This window comes from Oncorhynchus gorbuscha, linkage group LG08, assembly GCF_021184085.1.
Source record: "Oncorhynchus gorbuscha isolate QuinsamMale2020 ecotype Even-year linkage group LG08, OgorEven_v1.0, whole genome shotgun sequence".
Classification (NCBI taxonomy): domain Eukaryota; kingdom Metazoa; phylum Chordata; class Actinopteri; order Salmoniformes; family Salmonidae; genus Oncorhynchus; species Oncorhynchus gorbuscha.
This window is the reverse complement of record NC_060180.1, coordinates 31,100,443-31,122,174: the sequence shown is the minus strand read 5'-3', so window position 1 is coordinate 31,122,174 and position 21,732 is coordinate 31,100,443. Positions and strand designations below refer to the sequence as shown.

The 21,732-nt window shown below is 43.5% G+C and overlaps 1 protein-coding gene across 4 annotated transcripts in view; it reads right to left on the bottom strand.

Annotated features, from left to right (window-relative positions):
• The window catches only part of LOC124041491 (serum response factor-like), a 69,110-nt gene that overhangs the window by 14,628 nt on the left and 32,750 nt on the right, over positions 1 to 21,732 (bottom strand). The gene's annotated exons all lie outside the window — the stretch shown is intronic.

The following is a 21,732-nucleotide window of genomic DNA, read 5'->3' as shown; positions in this document are numbered from 1 at the left end:
AGTGGATGTCAGAGAAATAAACCAAGCCATGAGGTCGAAGGAATTGTCCGTGGAGCTCCCAGACAGGATTGTGTCGAGGCACAGATCTGGGGAAGGTCCCCAAGAACACAGTGGCCTCCATCATTCTTAAATGGAAAACTTTGGAAACACCAAGACTCTTCCTAGAGCTGGCCTTCCATCCAAATTGATCAATCGGGTGAGAAGGTCCTTGGTCAAGGAGGTGACCAACCCAATGGTCACTCGGACAGAGCTCCAGGGTTCCTCTGTGGAGATGGGAGCACCTTCCAGAAGGACAACCATCTCTGCAGCACGCCACCAAATCAGGCCTTTATGGTAGAGTGGCCAGATGAAAGCCACTTCTCAGTAAAAAGGCACGACAGCCCGCGTGGAGTTTGCCAAAAGGCACCTAAAGGACTCAGACCATGAGAAACAAGATTCTTTGGTCTGACAAAACCAAGATTGAACATTTTGTCCTGAATGCCAAGCGTAACTTCTGGAGGATACTTGGCACCATCCCTACGGTGAAGCATGGTGGTGGCAGCATCATGCTGTGGGGATGTTTCAGCTGCAGGGACTGGGAGACTAGTTAGGATCGAGGGAAAGATGAACGGAGCAAAGTACAGAGAGATCCTTGATGAAAACTTGCTCCAAAGTGCTCAGGACCTCAGACTGGGGCGAAGGTTCACCTTCCAACAGGACAACAACCCTAAGGACACAGCAAAGATGACTCAGGATTGGCTTCGGGACAAGTCTCTGAATGTCCTTGAGTGGCCCAGCCAGAGCCCAGACTTCAACCCAATAGAATATCTCTGGAGTGACCTGAAAAAAGCTGTGCAGCAACACTCCTCATCCAACCGGACAAAGCTCAAGAGGATCTGCAGAGAGGGGAACTCCCAAACTACAGGTGTACAGGTTGTAGCCATACCCAAGAAGACTCGAGGCTGTAATCGCTGCCAAAGGTGCTTCAACAAAGTATTGAGTAAAGGGTCTCAATACTTAAGTAAATGTGATTTCAGTTTTTATTTGTAATACATTTGCAAAATAAAATAAAAAACATTTTACTTTGTCATTATGTCTATTGATGAGAGAAGAAAAACTATTTAGACATTTTAGAAAATGGCTGTAACGTAACAATGTGGAAAAAGGGGTCTGAATACTTCCCGAATGGACTGCACACACACACACACACACACACACACGCACACACGCACACACACGCACACACGCACACACTCATTCAAGAGTTTATTATTTGTACTATTTGTACATTGTATAATAATAGTGAATACATACAAATGATCAAACAACACACATGGACTCATGAAGTAAACCCCAAAAAAGTTTTAAACAACTCAAAATATATTTCATATTTGTGATTCTTCAAAGTAGCCACCCTTTCCCTTGATGACAGCTTTTCTCTCAACCAGCTTCATGAGATTGAAATGCATTCCAGGTCAAGGAGGTCAATTAACAGGTATGTCTTGTTAAAAGTTAATTTGTGGAAATTCTTTCCTCCTTAATGCGTTTGAGCCAATCAGTTGTGTTGTGACAAGGTAGGGGTGGTATACAGAAGATGGCCTTTTACCAAGTCCATATTATGGCAAGAACATCTCAAATAAGCAAAGAGAAATTACAGTCCATCATTACTTTAAGACATGAAGGTCAGTCAATTTGGAACATTTCAATTACTTTGAAAGTTTCTTAAAGTACAGCCGCAAAAACCAACAAGCACTATGATGAAACTGGCTCTCAAAGGGACCGACACAGGAAAGGAAAACCCAGAGTTACCTCTGCTGCAGAGGATAAGTTAGAGTTACCAACCTCAGAAATTGCAGCCCAAATAAATGCTTCAGAGTTCAAGTAAGACACATCTCAACATCAACTGTTCAGTGGAGACTGTGTGAATCAGGCCTATTAAAAGGTCACCAATGAGAAGAAGAGACTTGCTTGGGCCAAGAAACACGAGCATTGGACATTAGACCGGTGGAAATCTATCCTTTGGTCTAATGAGTCCAGATGTGAGATTTTTGGTTCTAACCGCCGTGTCTTTGTGAGACGCAGAATAACTGAACGGATGATCTCATGTGTGGTTCCCACTGTGAAGCATTGAGGAGGATGTGTGATGGTGCTTTGCTGGTGACCCATCAGCGATTTATTTTTTTGCCAGTTGTTGCCTTTTGCCAGTTGTTGTGGTAATACTAAGAAAGTGATCACAATATAGGTTCAAATATGAAAAAGCCTGGAAAGAGGAGAGATGACTAGAAACGATTCGGTTGGCCATTTTGCGTGTGGATTAAATGGAGTAGAGGACCTTGTGCATTTCAGGTAAAATAACTCAATGTTTATATCCCAGGACAAATTAGCTAGCAACAGCAAGCTAGCTAAATAGGACAACTTAGCTAGCAAGTGCAAGCTAACTAGCTAAATTGCCATACATGTTTAATGCTTTTCGACCTGTCCCCAAATTAATGTCATTGGTTCAGAGTTTGTTTTGATATTTTAACCTGCATGTCGTGATCGCGTTTGGTGTAGAGGGACAAAATACATTTATGCACGATAGCGCACATGCGCAGCCGGTCTGGTTTCCGTGTAAGGCAATTCTAGGTCTTGTGGCATATTTTGGTTAAACTATCCCCTATTCAATGGAATTGCAACTGTCTGCATTCACAGTGCATTCTTCCATCACATGTGCAGCTGATTCTCAAGATTTTCCACACTAATGAGATGCCATTGAGCCCACACTACTACACTATCTGAGCCAAGGACTAAATGCTTTCTTGTAAGTTTTGGTTACAATACTGGGTGGGGTGAATATATTAGATACGACATAAATGATTTTTTGTTAACAAGTAAATAGTAGCCTACAGCAAAGTGTGTTTAAATCATTTCTAACATGTTAACAATTTCTGTTAGTTTTTGCTACCATGTGGGTTTTATCTTGCTTGAGCCTCCTGAGTGTTAATTCACCTGTTTCCATACATGTTTCATTTTAAAACATTTATCTTACAAAGGAGTTGTTTAATCTAACTGCTTAACTATTTATCTGTACATGGAATTGTATGAGTTTTTTCTTCTAATCTTTATAGGAAAATGCCACGGGCACTATCTGATGTGTGGAGACATTTCACTGCAGCTAATGTAAAAGCTGTGCACATTTGCAAATACTGTGCCAAATCATATGAAGAATGCAACAAAGATGCAGATTCATCTGGCCAAGTGCATAAAGTTCCCTCAGCGCTTACAACAAGCAACCTCTGACAAAAGTCCCTCTACTTCTATTCAAGGTGAAAATGATGAATCAGACACCTTATCGATAGCAACAGCTCATGGTCCTTCTGGAATCCATTTGACTCAATGGAGGAACGTAGCCAGAGAATTGCTGATGAATGTCTTGCACAAGCTGTGTCTGCAACTGGTTCACCTCTGATGCTCACAGGCAATGTTTATTGGAAGAGATTTCTGAATGTTCTTTGCCCAGCATACACACCTCCAGCCAGACATGCTTTATTTACTCATTTGCTGGATGCAGAGTTCAACAGAGTTCAAGTGAAGGTCAAGCAAATCATAGCGAAAGCAGACTGTATTGCAATCATCTCTGATGCGTGGTCGAATGTTCGTGGACAAGGAATAATTAAACTACATATCCACCCCTCAACCAGTATTCTACAGGAACACAGACACAAGGGATAGCAGACACACCGATCTCTACATTGCAGATGAGTTAAAGGCAGTCATCAATGACCTTGGGCCACAGAAGTTATTTGCACTGGTGACAGACAATGCTGCGAACTCATTGGTTGTGCTGCTCACACATTGAATTTGCTCCTCAAGAACATCATGGACTGAAAATAATGAATACACTCTGCAAGAGAGCCAAGGAAGTGGTTTGGTATGTGAAGGGTCATCAAGTTATAGCAGCAATCTACCTCAACAAGCAAAGTGAGAAGAATATGAGCACCAGATTGAAGCTGCCCAGCAACACCCATTGGGGTGGTGTTGTCATCATGTTTGACAGTCTCCTGGAGGGGAAGGAGTCTCTCTAAGATATGGTCATATCACAGCCTGCCGATATGGACAGCCTCATCAAGAGGATCCTCCTGGATGATGTATTTTGGGAGAGAGTGGTAAGCAGCCTGAAACCTATAGCGGTAGCCATTGCACAGATTGAGGGAGACAATGCCATCATGTCTGATGTCTGCTTGCAGATGTAAGAGAATAAATCCGTACTGCGCTGCCCACTTCACTGTTGCTCCAAGCAGAGGAAACTGCAGATCTGAAATACATCAAAAAAGCGTGAAGACGTCTGCCTGAAACCCATACACGCCGCAGCGTACATGTTGGACCCCAAGTATGCTGGCAAGAGCATCCTGTCTGATGCAGAGATCAACAAGGCCTATGGTGTCATCACTACTGTGTCTCGCCACCTTGGCCTGAATGAGGGCAAGGTTCATGGCAGTCTGGCGAAGTACACTTCCAAGCAAGGGCTTTGGGATGGAGATGCAATATGGCAGTCGTGCCAACATATCTCATCAGCCACCAGGTGGAAGGGACTTTGTGGATCTGAGGCTCTTTCCCCTGTTGCCTCCATCTTCCTCCAAATCCCACCAACATCAGCCGCTTCAGAGCACAACTGGTCCTTGTTTGGGAACACACACACCAAAGCACGCAACAGGCTGACCAATACAAGGGTTGAAAAATTGATGGCCATCCGGGCAAATTTGAGGCGAGCCATCCTTAACAAGGTTGGAAAGTGACAGTGAAGACGAGGCCTCAGAGTCTGATGTTCAGAAGGTGGACATTGCGGAGGTCTAGGGAGAAGACATGGAAGCCTGAGAAGAAGACAACCAAAGCTTAAGTTTCTAGACTATCATTTTACAGATGTATGTTGAAAACGTTTTTGGGAGATGTGATGGATCATTGGGGATCATTCAATACTCACTTTCTTTTGTTCAATTTAAGTCATGTTCAATTCGTAACTAAACATTTTTATTTTTATTTTATTTTTTACTTCTATTGGAAGGATTAAATCATTTGCAATTATGTCCACTTATGATAAGGTAAAATGTTTGTCTGTCTCCATATGATATGGTAAATATATAAATATATCAATGCAAAAACCTACATTTAAATGGCATTAATAATAATTTGCATATATTTCCATTAATTCCTGTTAATTCCTATGGAAAAAGTTTCAACATCTGAATATTCCCCAAAATGTGTAACCCTAGACATAGCATATTTCAAGCCGGGTTTGCTCCTACAGTGCCTTCAGAAAGTAGGCACCGTAGGAGTGCACTGGAGTAGGTTTTCATCAAGGATCTCTGTACTTTTCTCCATTCATCTTGTCCTCGTATCCTGACTCGTCTCCCTGTCCCTGCTGCTGAAAAATATCCCCACAGCATAATGCTGCCACCACCATGCTTCACCATAGAGATGGTGCCACGTTTCCTCCAGACGTGACGCTTCAGGCCTAAGAGTTCAAGCTTTGTTTCAGTCCTTTAGGTGCCTTTTGGAAAACTCCAAGCGGGCTGTCATGTTCCTTTCTACTGAGGAGGGGCTACTGTCTGACCACTCTATCATAAGGCATGACTGGTGGAGTGCTGCACATATGGTTGTCCTACTGGAAGGTTCTCCCATCTCCACAGAGGACCTCTGGAGCTCTGTCTGAGTGACCATCGGGTTCTTGGTCACCTCCCTGACCAAGGCTCTTCTCACCCGATTGATCAGTTTGGACGGGCAGCCAGCCCTAGGAAGAGTCTTGGTGGTTCCAAACTTCTTCCATTTAAGAATGATAAAGGCCACTGTGTTCTTGGGACCTTAAATGCTGCATTAATGTTTTGGTACCCTTCCCCAGATCTGTGCCTCAACACAATCCTGTCGTCTCGGAGCTCTACGGACAATTCCTTCAACCTCATGACTTGGTTTTTGCTCTGACATGTACTGTCAACTGTGGAACCCTATAGACAGGTGTGTGCGCCTTTCCAAATCGTGTCCAATCAAGTGAATTTACCACAGGTGGACTCCAAGTTGCAGAACTGTCTCAGGGATGATCAATGGAAACAGTATGCATCTGTGGAAACACAGTATGTGTTTTTGATTTGAGACATTTTAGATATTTTCAAAAAATCTGTTTTCATTATGGGATATCGTATGCAGATTGATGAGAAAAAGGCTGTAAAGTAACAAAATGTTGAAAGTCAAATGGTCTGAACACTTTCCGAATGCACTGTATGCTTGAAAATATGTAGAGTAGTACTCAGTAATGCATTGCATGTGCCCCAAACATAGCACTTTGTATTCAGGACAAAAAGTGAATTGCTTTGCCACATTTTTTGCAATATTACTTTAATGCCTTGTAGCAAACAGGATTGTTTTGGAATATTTTTTATCCTGTACAGGCTTCCTTCAATTAGGTTAGTATTGTGGAGTAACTACAATGTTGTTGATCCATTCTCAGTTTTCTCCTTATCACAGCCATTAAACTCTGTAACTGTTTTAAAGTTGGCCTCGAGGTGAAATCCCAATGTGGTTGCCTTCCTCTCCGGCAACTGAGTTAGGAAGGACTCACTTTGTAGTTACTGGGTGTATTGATATACCATCCAAAGTGTAATTAATAACTTCACCATGCTCAAAGAGTTATTCAATGTATTCTTTATTTGTTTTTACCCATCTACAAATAGATGCCCTTCTTTGTGAGGCATTGGAAAAACTCCCAGGTCTTTGTGGTTAACTCTGTGTTTGAAATTCACTGCTCGACTGAGGGACCGTTCAGATCATGTGTGTGGTACGGTTATGAGGTAGTCATTCAAAAATCATGTTAAACACTATTTCATTAAACACTAATTATGTGACTTGATACGCAAATCTTTACTCCTGTACTTTGGGCTTGCCATAAAGACTCAAGACATTTCAGATATTCATTTGTAAAAATGTTTCAAAAATATTTTTTTACATCCACTTTGACATTATAAGGTGGTGTATTCAGGGTTGGTTAAGTTACTTTCTAAATGTAATCCGTTACAGTTACCTGTCCAAAATTGTAATCAGTAACATAACATTTGGATTACCCAAACTCCGTAACGTAATCTTGATTACATTGTTACATTTAGATTACTTTCCCCTTAGGTGGCATTAGAAGAAGACAAAAATGTATGTTACCAATTGAACAACATCTATTGCAGGATAAATCATTGTTAGCGTTTACATAGCTGGCCATATGTGGATGTTACATTTTACTTTATGGGTTGGTTATGTAGGCTTCTTCTAACCCATCACTCTACTGCATATAATAATACGATTCAATTAGATCTTTACATTAAAAACCTATCAGTCTATCAGAATTTCAATCACTTCAATAAATGTTATACCCCTTGATCTTCAAGAATAGGACTTGGAAATATGGAAGTATAGATTAGCCAAATGGTTGTACCTGAGAATAACACCAAAACTAAGGATCTATTAACTAGCCCTATTCTGTTGTTTATGACTTAGTTGTCATGGAGGACTGATCTGGCTCATTGATTAGAGATGAAAAATAAATGCTGCTCTCATGGAATGGCATGCTTTGAGCACTACTGAAAAGTGCAATTTAAATGTGAAAAATGTATGCCAAATTCTGCATTTGCTATAGGCCTATTGTTTACCTTTTTGTTGGCGACATTTAAACAGCTGCATATGAGCTGCAGCTGCAAAGGCCAATCCACAGACGAAACAATAACGAAATGGTCGACCCGCCTCTTTTGGTAAAAAGCTGAGGGATGGGTCTGGAGAAATCGTTACCACTAAGATTAATAGACAGAGCTATGGATGCAAGGACTGACCATTCATGATAACAAAACTATTGTTTTAACCATGTTATGAGGCTATAGGGTGTTTGTTTACATGTACAATGTTTACAAACATTGGAGTAAAACAAGTTTATATGTTGGGTTCTCATAGAGTGTGACCTTTGAACTAAACTCATGAGGCATTTTGAAGTTATATTCTTCAAGAATCAATGGATATATGCAGTACCAGTCAAAATTTTGGACACACCTACTCATTCAAGGTTTGAGCATGTGTCCATTAGGGCCATGGATTATTGTTTTTATCACCATGAATTAGATTGAACAATAAAAGCCCCACTTTTATTCCATAGGCTGGGATCGGCACTTTACAGCTGTTGCAAGAGCACATTTTCGCTGGCTGTCCACTGGTTTCAAAAACAAAGATTGCTCGGCAACTTAAACTTCTTGAATTCAAGCATTACTGGGTTCAAATACCCCTCTAGATTTGTGAACAACAATCCACAACAACCATAATCCGTAAGATACAAATATCTAAATGAGAGAGCACTAGTGTGATTCAAATCAATGCGCTATGTAGATATTAATAATAAGTGATATCTGTATTAGAGGTCGACCGATTAATCGGAATGGCCGATTAATTAGGGCAGATTTCAAATTTTCTTAACAATCGGAAATCTGTATTTTTGGACACAGATTTTTTTTAAATATTTTTTTTACACGTTTATTTAATCTTCATTTAACAAGGCAAGTCAGTTAAGAACACATTCTTATTTTCAATGACGGCCTAGGAACGGTGGGTTAACTGTCTCGTTCAGGGGCAGAACGACAGTTTTTCACCTTGTCAGCTCGGGGGATTCAATCTTGCTACCTTACAGTTAACTAGTCCAACGCTCTAACCACCTGCCTCTCATTGCACTCCACGAGGAGACTGCCTGTTACGCGAATGCAGTAAGCCAAGGTAAGTTGCTAGCTAGCATTAAACTTATCTCATAAAAAACAATCAATCATAATCACTAGTTAACTACAAATGGTTGATGATATTACTAGTTTAACTAGCGTGTCCTGCGTTGCATATAATTGATGCGGTGCGTATCATTGCTCCAATGTGTACCTAACCATGTACATCAATGCACAGAAGTATATATTTTTAAACCTGAATATTTAGCAAAAAGAAATCCAGATTAGCAGGCAATATTAACCAGGTGAAATTGTGTCACTTGTGTCAATTGTGTCACTGTACAGTAAATCACATTGTAGAATTTTTTATGAATTTATTTGCAAATTATGGTGGAAAATAAGTATTTGGTCACCTACAAACAAGCAAGATGTCTGGCTCTCACAGACCTGTAACTTCTTCTTTAAGAGGCTCCTCTGTCCTCCACTCGTTACCTGTATTACTGGCACCTGTTTGAACTTGTTATCTGTATAAAAGACACCAGTCCACAACGTCAAACAGTCACACTCCAAACTCCACTATGGCCAAGACCAAAGAGCTGTCAAAGGACACCAGAAACAAAATTGTAGACCTGCACCAGGCTGGGAAGACTGAATCTGCAATAGGTAAGCACCTTCGTTTGAAAAAAATCAACTGTGGGAGCAATTATTAGGAAATGGAAGACATACAAGACCACTGATAATCTCCCTCGATCTGGGGCTCCACGCAAGATCTCACCCCGTGGGGTCAAAAATGATCACAAGAACGGTGAGCAAAAATCCCAGAACCACACGGGGGGACCTAGTGAATGTCCTGCAGAGAGCTGGGACCAAAGTAACAAAGACTACCACCAGTAACACACTACGCCGCCAGGGACTCAAATCCTGCAGTGCCAGACGTGTCCCCCTGCTTAAGCCAGTACATGTCCAGGCCTGTCTGAAGTTTGCTAGAGAGCATTTGGATGATCCAGAAGAAGATTGGGAGAATGTCATATGGTCAGATGAAACCAAAATATAACTTTTTGGTAAAAACTCAACTCATCGTGTTTGGAGGACAAAGAATGCTGGGTTGCATCCAAAGAACACCATACCTACTGTGAAGCATGGGGGTGGAAACATCATGCTTTGGGGCTCTTTTTCTGCAAAGGGACCAGGACGACAGATCCGTGTAAAGGAAAGAATGAATGGGGTCATGTATCGTGAGATTTTGAGTGAAAACCTCCTTCCATCAACAAGGGCATTGAAGATGAAACGTGGCTGGGTCTTTCAGCATGACAATGATCACAAACACACCGCCCGGGCAACGAAGGAGTTGCTTCGTAAGAAGCATTTCAAGGTCTTGGAGTGGCCAGTCTCCAGATTTCAACCCAATAGAACATCTTTGGAGGGAGTTGAAAGTCCGTGTTGCCCAGCAACAGCCCCAAAACATCACTGCTCTAGAGGAGATCTGCATGGAGGAATGGGCCAAAATACCAGCAAATACTTATTTTCCACCCTCATTTACAAATACTGTTACACTGGCAATACTAAAGTGCCTATAAGAACATCCAATAGTCAAAGGTTAATGAAATACAAATGGTATAAAGAGAAATAGTCCTATAATTCCTTTAATAACTACAACCTAAAACTTCTTACCTGGGAATATTAAAGACTCATGTTAAAAGGAACCACCAGCTTTCATATGTTCTCATGTTCTGAGCAAGGAACTTAAAATGTTAGCTTTCTTACATGGCACATATTGCACTTTTACTTTCTCTCCAAAACTTTGTTTTTGCATTATTTAAACCAAATTGAACATGTTTCATTATTTATTTGAGGCCAAATTGATTTTATTGATGTATTATATTAAGTTAAAATAAGTGTTCATTCAGTATGGTTGTAATTGTCATTATTACAAATGAATAAATAAAAACCGTCCGATTAATCGGTATCGGCTTTTTTTGGTCCTCCGATAAATCTGTATCGTTATCGGCGTTGAAAAATCATAATCGGTCGACCTCTAATCTGTATTGCCGTAAACTACACCAGTGGACTGTTAGCTAAAGAGACTGGTACTCAGACTACCAAAACGCAGGGAAGATAGAGCAAACTGCATGCTGAATGCAGAAGAAATATGAGTCCCAACTCAATCTATTAATTACAGAGTAGGCCTAATAGTGAGTGACTAGTGAACAGTGCAGACCAGTGCTGAAGCAGCCAAAGGCAAACCTGAGTAAGACCCCGGTTGGGTTTTTATATATGACTGATTGAGTGGATTAGAGGTACTAGTTGCCCCATGGACGACAGCCCCATGCTAAGGCCCTTCACTCTCACACACATCTGCATGTGGGCGAGACCCACGTGGACACGCAAGCATACACACACATAAATAAATATACACACACTCAAAACATAAATACACACAGTACCAAGTTGCAGACAGGAAAATAAAGGGGGGTTATTTTGGGGCTATCACCAACACCAGTTGCAGAGGTTCAATAAATGACATACAGTGCATTCGTAATGTATTCAGACCACTTCCCTTTTCCCACATTTTGTTACATTACTGCCTTATCCTCAAATGGATTACATCTCTCCCCCCCCCCCTCAATCTACACACAATACCCCACAATGACAAAGCAAAAACATATCTATATATATTGTTTTTATCTTTGCAAATGTATATATAAAAAAAAAATAGTACAGAAATACCATATTTACATAAATATTCAGAACACAGTGGTCTCCATCATTCTTAAATGGAATAAGTTTGGAACCACCAAGACTCTTCCTAGAGCTGGCCTTGCCAAACTAAGCAACCAGGATGGAACTTGCGTCACGTCTAGAGGAAACCTGGCACCATCCCTATGGTAAAGCATGGGGGGTGGCGCCCAGAGCGCTCAGGACCTCAGACTGGGGCAAAGGTTCACCTTCCAAAAGGAAAATGACCGTAAACACACAACCAAGACAACACAGGAGTGGCTTCGGGACAAGTCTCTGAATGTCCTTGAGTGGCCCAGCTAGAGCCCGGACTTAAATCTGATCGAACATCTCTGGAGAAACCTGAAAATAGCTATGCAGCCACGCTCCCCATCCAACCTGACAGAGCTTGAGAGGATCTGCAGAGAAGAATGGGAGAAATTAAATATTTATTTTACTAGGCAAGTCAGTTAAGAACAAATTCTTATTTTCAATGACGGCCTAGGAACAGTGGGTTAACTGCCTTGTTCAGTGGCAGAACGACAGATGTTTACCTTGTCAGGTCAGGGATTCGGTCTTGCAACCTTTCGGTTACTAGTCCAACGCTCTAACCACTAGGCTACCTGTTGCCCCTGGGGGGCGGGAGGTGTGCGAAGCTTGTAGCGTCATACCCAAGAAGGCTAGAGGCTGTAAACACTAGCAAAGATGCTTCAACTGAGTAAAGGTACAGAGTAAAGGGTCTGAATATTTATGTAAATGTGATATATCCGTTGTTTTTTTTATACATTTGGAAAATGTCTAAACCCCTGTTTTTGCTTCGTGATTATGGGTTATTGTGTGTAGATTGATGAGGGGAAAAAAACTATTGAATCAATGTTATTATAAGGTTCCAACGTAACAAAGTGTGGAAAAGGCAAAGGGGTCTGAATACTTTCCGAATGAACTGTAGGAGTAGTGGCCACCAGCAGACATGTATAATTTGTAAACAAGTTCCTTACCAGAGACAAACACAAATTAGTATTCCTGGTTGCCAGAACTCAATTAAATGCAAAGCAGAGCAGTGTCCAAACCACAAGTCTAATCCACAGAGAAAGAGTGAGAGCTCTGTCCAAGGTTCTTTCCCTCTCTAGTTAAACAGCATAGGGGGAGGGGGTGTGTGGGAGGTGTGTTGCGCAGCTTCTCTACTAGAGCTAATCAAAAGCTTTGAATAACTAATATACTGCTTTAGCCTGGGATTAAAAAGAGAGTGGCAGGGTTATGAGCAGTGAGCACCAGTTTGTTAGCCGGCCAGACCAGGTAGTGAGAGTGAGGGCGTGAGGAATGTCTGAGTTATTCTGGAGGGAGGGCCATGTGGGCCGTGGTTGGGGCGGGAGACAGGAAGAGGACGAGGGTGGGTGTATAAACAGTTGAGGGGGCAATAGACAGCTGGTGGGAAGGCAGGAAACCTGAGCACCCCGAGAGGAGAGTTAACCCTTTCCACACCAGCTGGGACAACATGACAGGAGGCCACAGGCCACAGCCTGAACAGACGTCATGTCACAGCCCTTTGGTCTGACAGTGGCGGTAAGAAAAAAGACTGCATTCATTCGAACCAGAATGGCCCATCTTGCAGGAGTCCACCTCCTTCTTCTGAAGCATGGGGCAGCTGATTGAAAAACTATTTTAGATATTTCTTATATTACTTTCACATACATTTCGAAGTAAGTATTTGGAGAATTTCTTTGAAAATACAAGTAGATGCATTATGAAATGTATTTGGAAACTATTGGGCATGCATTTGAAAATACTCAGAAGTGTATTTTCAAATAGAAAGACGTGTATTTTCAAATACAAATATTTTAAAACTCCATACATTTGAACCCAGGTTTGTTTGTGTTAAATGTATTTGTAAACATGTAGGCTATTTGAAAATAGTTTCAAATAGCCTAGTATTTATAGTAATGTCACAGCTGGCTGAAGGACTGGACCAAGGTGCAGCATGGTAAAGCGTACATTTTCTTTTTATTAAAAATGACAAAACAAAGAACCCCCCCCCCCGAAAGGTGCGGACTCTGGCCGCAAAACTTGACTCTAAAGGGGAGGTTCCGGGTGTGCCCTTTTACGGCGGCGGCTAGGGTGCGGGACGTGGACCCCGCTCCACCTCAGTCTTGGCCCACTTAGGTGGCAGCGTGCCGCTGCTTAGGGTGCAGCGGGCCCCGGACTGATGACCCTTGTAGAGGGTGTCTCTAGACTGAGGGGCTGCGGCTCTGGCAGCGCCGGACAGGCGGGAAGCTCTGGCAGCGCCGGAAAGGCGGGAGGCTATGGCAGCGCCGGACAGGCGGGAGGCTATGGCAGCGCCGGACAGGCAGGAGCACCTGGAGGGAGGAGACGGAGAGACAGCCTGGTGCGTAGTGGAGGCACCGGATACACAGGGCCGTGGAGGCGCACTGGCGGTCTCGAGCGCAGAGCTGGCCCCACCCGTTCTGGCTGGATGCCAGCTTCCCCCCGGCAAATGCGGGACGCTGGCAACAAGCATTCCGGCCTGTGAATACTCCGCCTCGGTACCGTGCGCATCACCCCACAGCACGGGGTCTGACCAGTCCCATGCTCGCCACGGTGAGCACGGGGAGTTGGCTCAGGTCTGCTTCCTGTCTCTGCCACACACCCCGTGTGCCCCCCCCAAAAAAAATGTTTGGGGCTGCCTCTCGGGCTTCCTTGCCAGCCGTGTTCCCACATACCTCTGGTTCCTCTCTCCGGCTGCCTCTGCTCTCCTAGCTGCCTCCACCTGTTCCCATGGAAGGCGATCCCTTACCGCCAGGATCTCCTCCCATTTGTAGACTCCCTTGCCACCCAGAACGTCCTCACATGTCCAGGAGTCCACCTTACCATGCTGCTTGGTCCGTTGGTGGTGGGAAGTTCTGTCACGGCTGGCTGAAGGACTGGACCAAGGTGCAGCATGGTAAGCGTACATTTTCTTTTTATTAAAAATGACGCCGACAAAACAAAGAACAAAACAAAACCGTGAAGCTTTGGGCTATGTGCCCTGAACAAAGTAAACTTTCCACAAAACAGGTGGGGGAAAAGGGTACTTAAGTATGGTTCTCAATCAGAGACAACGATAGACAGCTGTCCCTGATTGAGAACCATACCAGGCCAAGACATAGAAATACAAAACATAGAAAAAAGGACATAGAATGCCCACCCTAGTCACACCCTGGCTTAACCAAAAGAGAGAATAAAAAGCCTCTCTATGGCCAGGGCGTAAAGTAAATTATTTGAAAATACTTCAAATAGTAGTTAATTTGCCACAATATTTAAACAATTCTAAAAGAAAAAATAATTTCAAATGTCTGCTTCCGTAGACGGCACATGATTTCCTATAGGGCAGCCCACCATGTTGTCAGACATGGTAAGCCATGTAAGACGCTTATCAATGTGATGCAATCACCTTTCTTCTGAGGGCCTCAGATAGGTCTTTTGATCTTGGCATGATGTATTACCACACACCCATATGGTTAAGACCAAACCAGACCAAGTTTATAATCTTTATGGATGGCTGGACCCTCCCCAAGTTACTCTCTAATCATTTGCACCTGCTTTGGTACACCTGATTCTAATTTTAGCCATTTTATGATATGGTAATATGGTATGATATGGTAAATGTACGGGGTCTACCAACTTGGTAAATGTACGGGGTCTACCTTATACTTTTTCCGTATAAGGAAATTGCATTTTTATTTATTTTAATTACATATTTAAAGTTACATTTGTTTGTGTGATTTGTTAAATTATGTTATCTTTATCAATGAATGTGGTTGAAATCTAGCTCAAATATCCATTTGTCCAAATATGTAAAAAAAATATATATATTATAATAATAAAAAAAATATCCATCTTAATGGGAGGTTAAATAAATCCCAAATGAAGATGACAACTGGCAGCCCACCACTAGTTCAGACCCTGCTCTGCTTTGAGTGCCCATTGTAAGCTAGCAAACCACGCTGGTCGCCGTCTGTCCCCCTCATAATCTCCCATTTGCTGGCTCCCAATCTTGCGCTCTGGCACCCTGCCAGCCACATGGAATTCATGGCTCTATGTGGGACTGCTAAAAAAGGCAAGGCAACCCAAGTGGAGGTGCAGCCAATGGCAGCTGACCTGTCCACTTGCTCGCTGTAAAATAAAGGGAATGACCTAACGTAGCAGCCTTACCCTCCCCCTCTGGCAGTGACACATTGCGCTCACCCCTCTCCCACATCCACTAACATGTGTCACACTCTCTCTCCCTCCCTCTCTCCATTTCACCAGACACCCTGTTTAGGAGTAACCTTGTGATAAGATTGCATATCTGAGTAAATTAACTTTCCATTATCTCAATGACACTCACTTGTCACAGGGTAATTCAGCCCTCTGCCCTGCTGCAGCCCTCCAAAGCTCACATTGTGTCCAGAGAGACAATACAGTGGGGGAGCAGATTTTTTTATTTTTTTAACTACATTGGCCTACAGCGCAATTCCATAGTTACAGAGTGATACGGAGTCAATTCTTCACTTCAAATTTTATGGCAAACAAAAAACAATAAAATGGTAAAGCTAAACAAACTGAGGCCAACTTAACAATTTCTGCAGAAAATTTGACAAAAACACATTTACTTGAAGAACAGTGCAGATGCAAAGTTTGGTAACAGAAGGGCGGTTTGTGCTGCTGGTGCAGTCATTCTGTTAGCATCTGCACTGTTCTTCAAGTAAATGTGTTTTTGTCAAATTTTCTGAGGAAATTGTTAAAAGTAAATTGTGCATAGGGTTGTATGGTTTGTTTAACTGTGCGATCATTGGATTCAGTTTGACATACATTGTAAAGAGAAAAATCTGTCTCAATGTCACTATTATCCATGGAACTGCCCAACAGCAGTTGACAGTTTACAGCGATGATTGATTACTATATGAAGAATGACAACTAAAAAGGGACAATTAAGGTTTGAATGATTGGAATAATGAGACCATTATAAATCAAATAAAATGTTATTTGTCACATGAACTGAATACCTTACAGTGAAATGCTTACTAACCAATAATGGATACAAAAAATAATAAGAAATTAAAGTAACATAATTAAAAAACAGCAGTAAAATAACAGTAGCGAGGCTATATACAGGGGGTACCGATACAGAGACAATGTGCGGGGGCACTGGTTAGTTGAGGTAATAGAGGTAATATGTACATTTAGGTAGAGTTATTAAAGTGACTATGCATAGATAATAACAGAGTTGCAGCAGTGTAAAGGGGGGGGGGCAAGACAAATAGTTTGGATAGCCATTTGATTAGATGTTCAGGAGTCTTATGGCTTGGGGTAGAAGCTGTTTAGAAAGCGTCTTGGACCTAGACTTGCGGAAGCAGAGAGAACAGTCTATGACTAGGGTGGCTGGAGTCTTTGACCATTTTTAGGGCCTTCCTCTGACACCGCCTGGTATAGAGGTCCTGGATGGCAGGAAGCTTGGCCCCAGTGATGTACTGGGCCGTACGCACTACCCTTTGTACTGTCTTGCGGTCGGAGGCCGAGCAGTTGCCATACCAGGCAGTGATGCCAACGATGTTAGGATGAAACAGTCAGAGGTCACCAAGCGCAACATAGCTTCAGCGTGTAAATCAGCTAGAAAGATGTGTCGGCATCGAGTAATCGTCTCTGTCCCCCTCCCAGTTAGGGGGAGTGATGAGCTCTACAGCAGAGTCTCACAACTCAATCGCTGGTGGAAAACTGTTTTCTGCCCCTCCCAAAAGATAGAATTTGTAGATAATTGGCCCTCTTTCTGGGACTCACCCACAAACAGGACCAAGCCTGACATTTACATTTACATTACATTTAAGTCATTTAGCAGACGCTCTTATCCAGAGCGACTTACAAATTGGTGCATTCACCTTATGACATCCAGTGGAACAGTCACTTTACAATAGTGCATCTAAATCTTAAAGGGGGGGGGAATACTTATCCTATCCTAGGTATTCCTTAAAGAGGTGGGGTTTCAGGTGTCTCCGGAAGGTGGTGATTGACTCCGCTGTCCTGGCGTCGTGAGGGAGTTTGTTCCACCATTGGGGGGCCAGAGCAGCGAACAGTTTTGACTGGGCTGAGCGGGAGCTGTACTTCCTCAGTGGTAGGGAGGCGAGCAGGCCAGAGGTGGATGAACGCAGTGCCCTTGTTTGGGTGTAGGGCCTGATCAGAGCCTGGAGGTACTGAGGTGCCGTTCCCCTCACAGCTCCATAGGCAAGCACCATGGTCTTGTAGCGGATGCGAGCTTCAACTGGAAGCCAGTGGAGAGAACGGAGGAGCGGGGTGACGCGAGAGAACTTGGGAAGGTTGAACACCAGACGGGCTGCGGCGTTCTGGATGAGTTGACCTGCTGCTGACCTGCTGAGGAGTGACGGACTCCATCCTAGCTGGAGGGGTGCTCTCATCTTATCTACCAACATAGACAGGGCTCTAACTCCTCTAGCTCCACAATGAAATAGGGTACAGGCCAGGCAGCAGGCTGTGAGCCAGACTGGCAGCTTATTGGACTCTGCCACTAGCACAGTCAGTGTAGTCAGCTCAGCTATCCCCATTGAGACCGTGTCTGTGCCTCAACCTGGGTTGGGCAAAACTAAACATGGCGGTGATCGCCTTAGCAATCGCACTAGGATAAAGACCTCCTCCATTCCTGTCACTATAGAAAGAGATTGTGATACCTCACATCTCAAAATAGGGCTACTTAATGTTAGATCTCTTACTTCAAAGGCAATTATAGTCAATGAACTAATCACTGATCATAATCTTGATGTGATTGGCCTGACTGAAACATGGCTTAAGCATGATGAATTTACTGTGTTAAATGAGGCCTCACCTCAAATCAAATTTTATTTGTCACATACACATGGTTAGCAGATGTTAATGCGAGTGTAGCGAAATGCCTGTGCTTCTAGTTCCGACAATGCAGTGATAACCAACAAGTAATCTAACTAACAATTCCTAAACTACTGTCTTATACACAGTGTAAGGGGATAAAGAATATGTACATAAGGATATATGAATGAGTGATGGTACAGAGCAGCATACAGTAGATGGTATCGAGTACAGTATATACATATGAGATGAGTATGTAGACAAAGTAAACAAAGTGGCATAGTTAAAGTGGCTAGTGATACATGTATTACATAAGGATGCAGTCGATGATGTAGAGTACAGTATATACGTATGCATATGAGATGAATAATGTAGGGCAAGTAACATTATATAAGGTAGCATTGTTTAAAGTGGCTAGTGATATATTTACATCATTTCCCATCAATTCCCATTATTAAAGTGGCTGGAGTTGTGTCAGTGTCAATGACAGTGTGTTGGCAGCAGCCACTCAATGTTAGTGGTGGCTGTTTAACAGTCTGATGGCCTAGAGATAAAAGCTGTTTTTCAGTCTCTCGGTCCCAGCTTTGATGCACCTGTACTGACCTCGCCTTCTGGATGATAGCGGGGTGAACAGGCAGTGGTTCGGGTGGTTGATATACTTGATGATCTTTATGGCCTTCCTGTAACATCGGGTGGTGTAGGTGTCCTGGAGGGCAGGTAGTTTGCCACCGGTGATGCGTTGTGCAGACCTCACTACCCTCTGGAGAGCCTTACGGGGCGGAGCAGTTGCCGTACCAGGCGGTGATGCAGCCCGCCAGGATGCTCTCGATTGTGCATCTGCAGAAGTTTGTGAGTGCTTTTGGTAACAAGCCGAATTTCTTCAGCCTCCTGAGGTTGAAGAGGCGCTGCTGCGCCTTCTTCACGACGCTGTCAGTGTGAGTGGACCAATTCAGTTTGTCTGTGATGTGAACTACTGTTCCATTGATGTGGATAGGGGGGTGTTCCCTCTGCTGTTTCCTGAAGTCCACAATCATCTCCTTAGTTTTGTTGACGTTGAGTGTGAGGTTATTTTCCTGACACCACACTCCGAGGGCCCTCACCTCCTCCCTGTAGGCCGTCTCGTCGTTGTTGGTAATCAAGCCTACCACTGTTGTGTCGTCCGCAAACTTGATGATTGAGTTGGAGGCGTGCGTGGCCACGCAGTCATGGGTGAACAGGGAGTACAGGAGAGGGCTCAGAACGCACCCTTGTGGGGCCCCCGTTTTGAGGATCAGCGGGGAGGAGATGTTGTTGCATACCCTCACCACCTGGGGGCGGCCTGTCAGGAAGTCCAGTACCCAGTTGCACAGGGCGGGGTCGAGACCCAGGGTCTCGAGCTTGATGACGAGTTTGGAGGGTACTATGGTGTTGAATGCCGAGCTGTAGTCGATGAACAGCATTCTCACATAGGTATTCCTCTTGTCCAGGTGGGTTAGGGCAGTGTGCAGTGTGGTTGAGATTGCATCGTCTGTGGACCTATTTGGGCAGTAAGCAAATTGGAGTGGGTCTAGGGTGTCAGGTAGGGTGGAGGTGATATGGTCCTTGACTAGTCTCTCAAAGCACTTCATGATGACGGAAGTGAGTGCTACGGGGCGGTAGTCGTTTAGCTCAGTTACCTTAGCTTTCTTGGGAACAGGAACAATAGTGGCCCTCTTGAAGCATGTGGGAACAGCAGACTGGTATAGGGATTGATTGAATATGTCCGTAAACACACCGGCCAGCTGGTCTGCGCATGCTCTGAGGGCGCGGCTGGGGATGCCGTCTGGGCCTGCAGCCTTGCGAGGGTTAACACGTTTAAATGTCTTACACACCTCGGCTGCAGTGAAGGAGAGACCGCATGTGTTCGTTGCAGGCCGTGTCAGTGGCACTGTATTGTCCTCAAAGCGGGCAAAAAAGTTATTTAGTCTGCCTGGGAGCAAGACATCCTGGTCCGTGACTGGGCTGGGTTTCTTCTTGTAGTCCGTGATTGACTGTAGACCCTGCCACATGCCTCTTGTGTCTGAGCCGTTGAATTGAGATTCTACTTTGTCTCTGTACTGACGCTTAGCTTGTTTAATAGCCGCGGAGGGAATAGCTGCACTGTTTGTATTCGGTCATGTTGCCAGACACCTTGCCCTGATTAAAAGCAGTGGTTCGCGCTTTCAGTTTCACGCGAATGCTGCTATCAATCCACGGTTTCTGGTTAGGGAATGTTTTTATAGTTGCTATGGGAACGACATCTTCAACGCACGTTCTAATGAACTCGCACACCGAATCAGCGTATTCGTCAATATTTTTATCTGACGCAATGCGAAACATGTCCCAGTCCACGTGATGGAAGCAGTCTTGGAGTGTGGAGTCCGCTTGGTCGGACCAGCGTTGGACAGACCTCAGCGTGGGAGCCTCTTGTTTTAGTTTCTGCCTGTAGGCAGGGATCAACAAAATGGAGTCGTGGTCAGCTTTTCCGAAAGGGGGGCGGGGCAGGGCAGGGCCTTATATGCGTCGCGGAAGTTAGAGTAACAATGATCCAAGGTTTTACCACCCCTGGTTGCGCAATCGATATGCTGATAAAATTTAGGTTACACTAGTGTTCATATCCCCTGTGCATCCCGCAAAGGTGGAGGTGTTGCTAACATTTACAATAGCAAATTTCAATTTACAAAAATAGTCTTTTGAGCTTCTAGTCATGAAATCTATGCAGCCTACTCAATCACTTTTTATAGCTACTATTTAGAGGCCTCCTGGGCCATATACAGCGTTCCTCATTGAGTTCCCTGAATTCCTATCGGATCTTGTAGTCATAGCAGATAATATTCAAATTTTTGGTGACTTTAATATTCTCGTGGAAAAGTCCACAGACCCACTCAAAAAGGCTTTCGGAGCCATCATCGAATCAGTGAGTTTTGTCCAACATGTCTCTGGACCTACTCACTGTCACAGTCATACTCTGAACCTAGTTTTGTCCCATGGAATAAATGTTGTGGATCTTAATGTTTTTCCTCATAATCCTGGACTAATCGGACCACCATTTTATTATGTTTACAATTGCAACAAATAATCTGCTCCTATTTTTCCAACTTAATTGAGGAAAATAAGAACAATCCAAAATGTATTTTTGATACTGTCGCAAAGCTAACTAAAAAGCAGCATTCCCCAAGAGAGGATGGCTTTCACTTCAGCAGTAATATATTCATGAACTTCTTTGAGGAAAAGATCATGATTATTAGAAAGCAAATTACAGACTCCTCTTTAAATCTACATAATCCTTCAAAGCTCAGTTGTCCTGAGTCTGCACAACTCTGCCAGGACCTAGGATCAAGACAGACACTCAAGTGTTTTAGTACTATATCTCTTGATACAATGATGAAAATAATCATGGCCTCTAAACCTTCAAACTGCATACTGGACCCTATTCCAACTAAACTACTGAAAGAGCTGCTTCATGTGCTTGGACCTCCTATGTTGA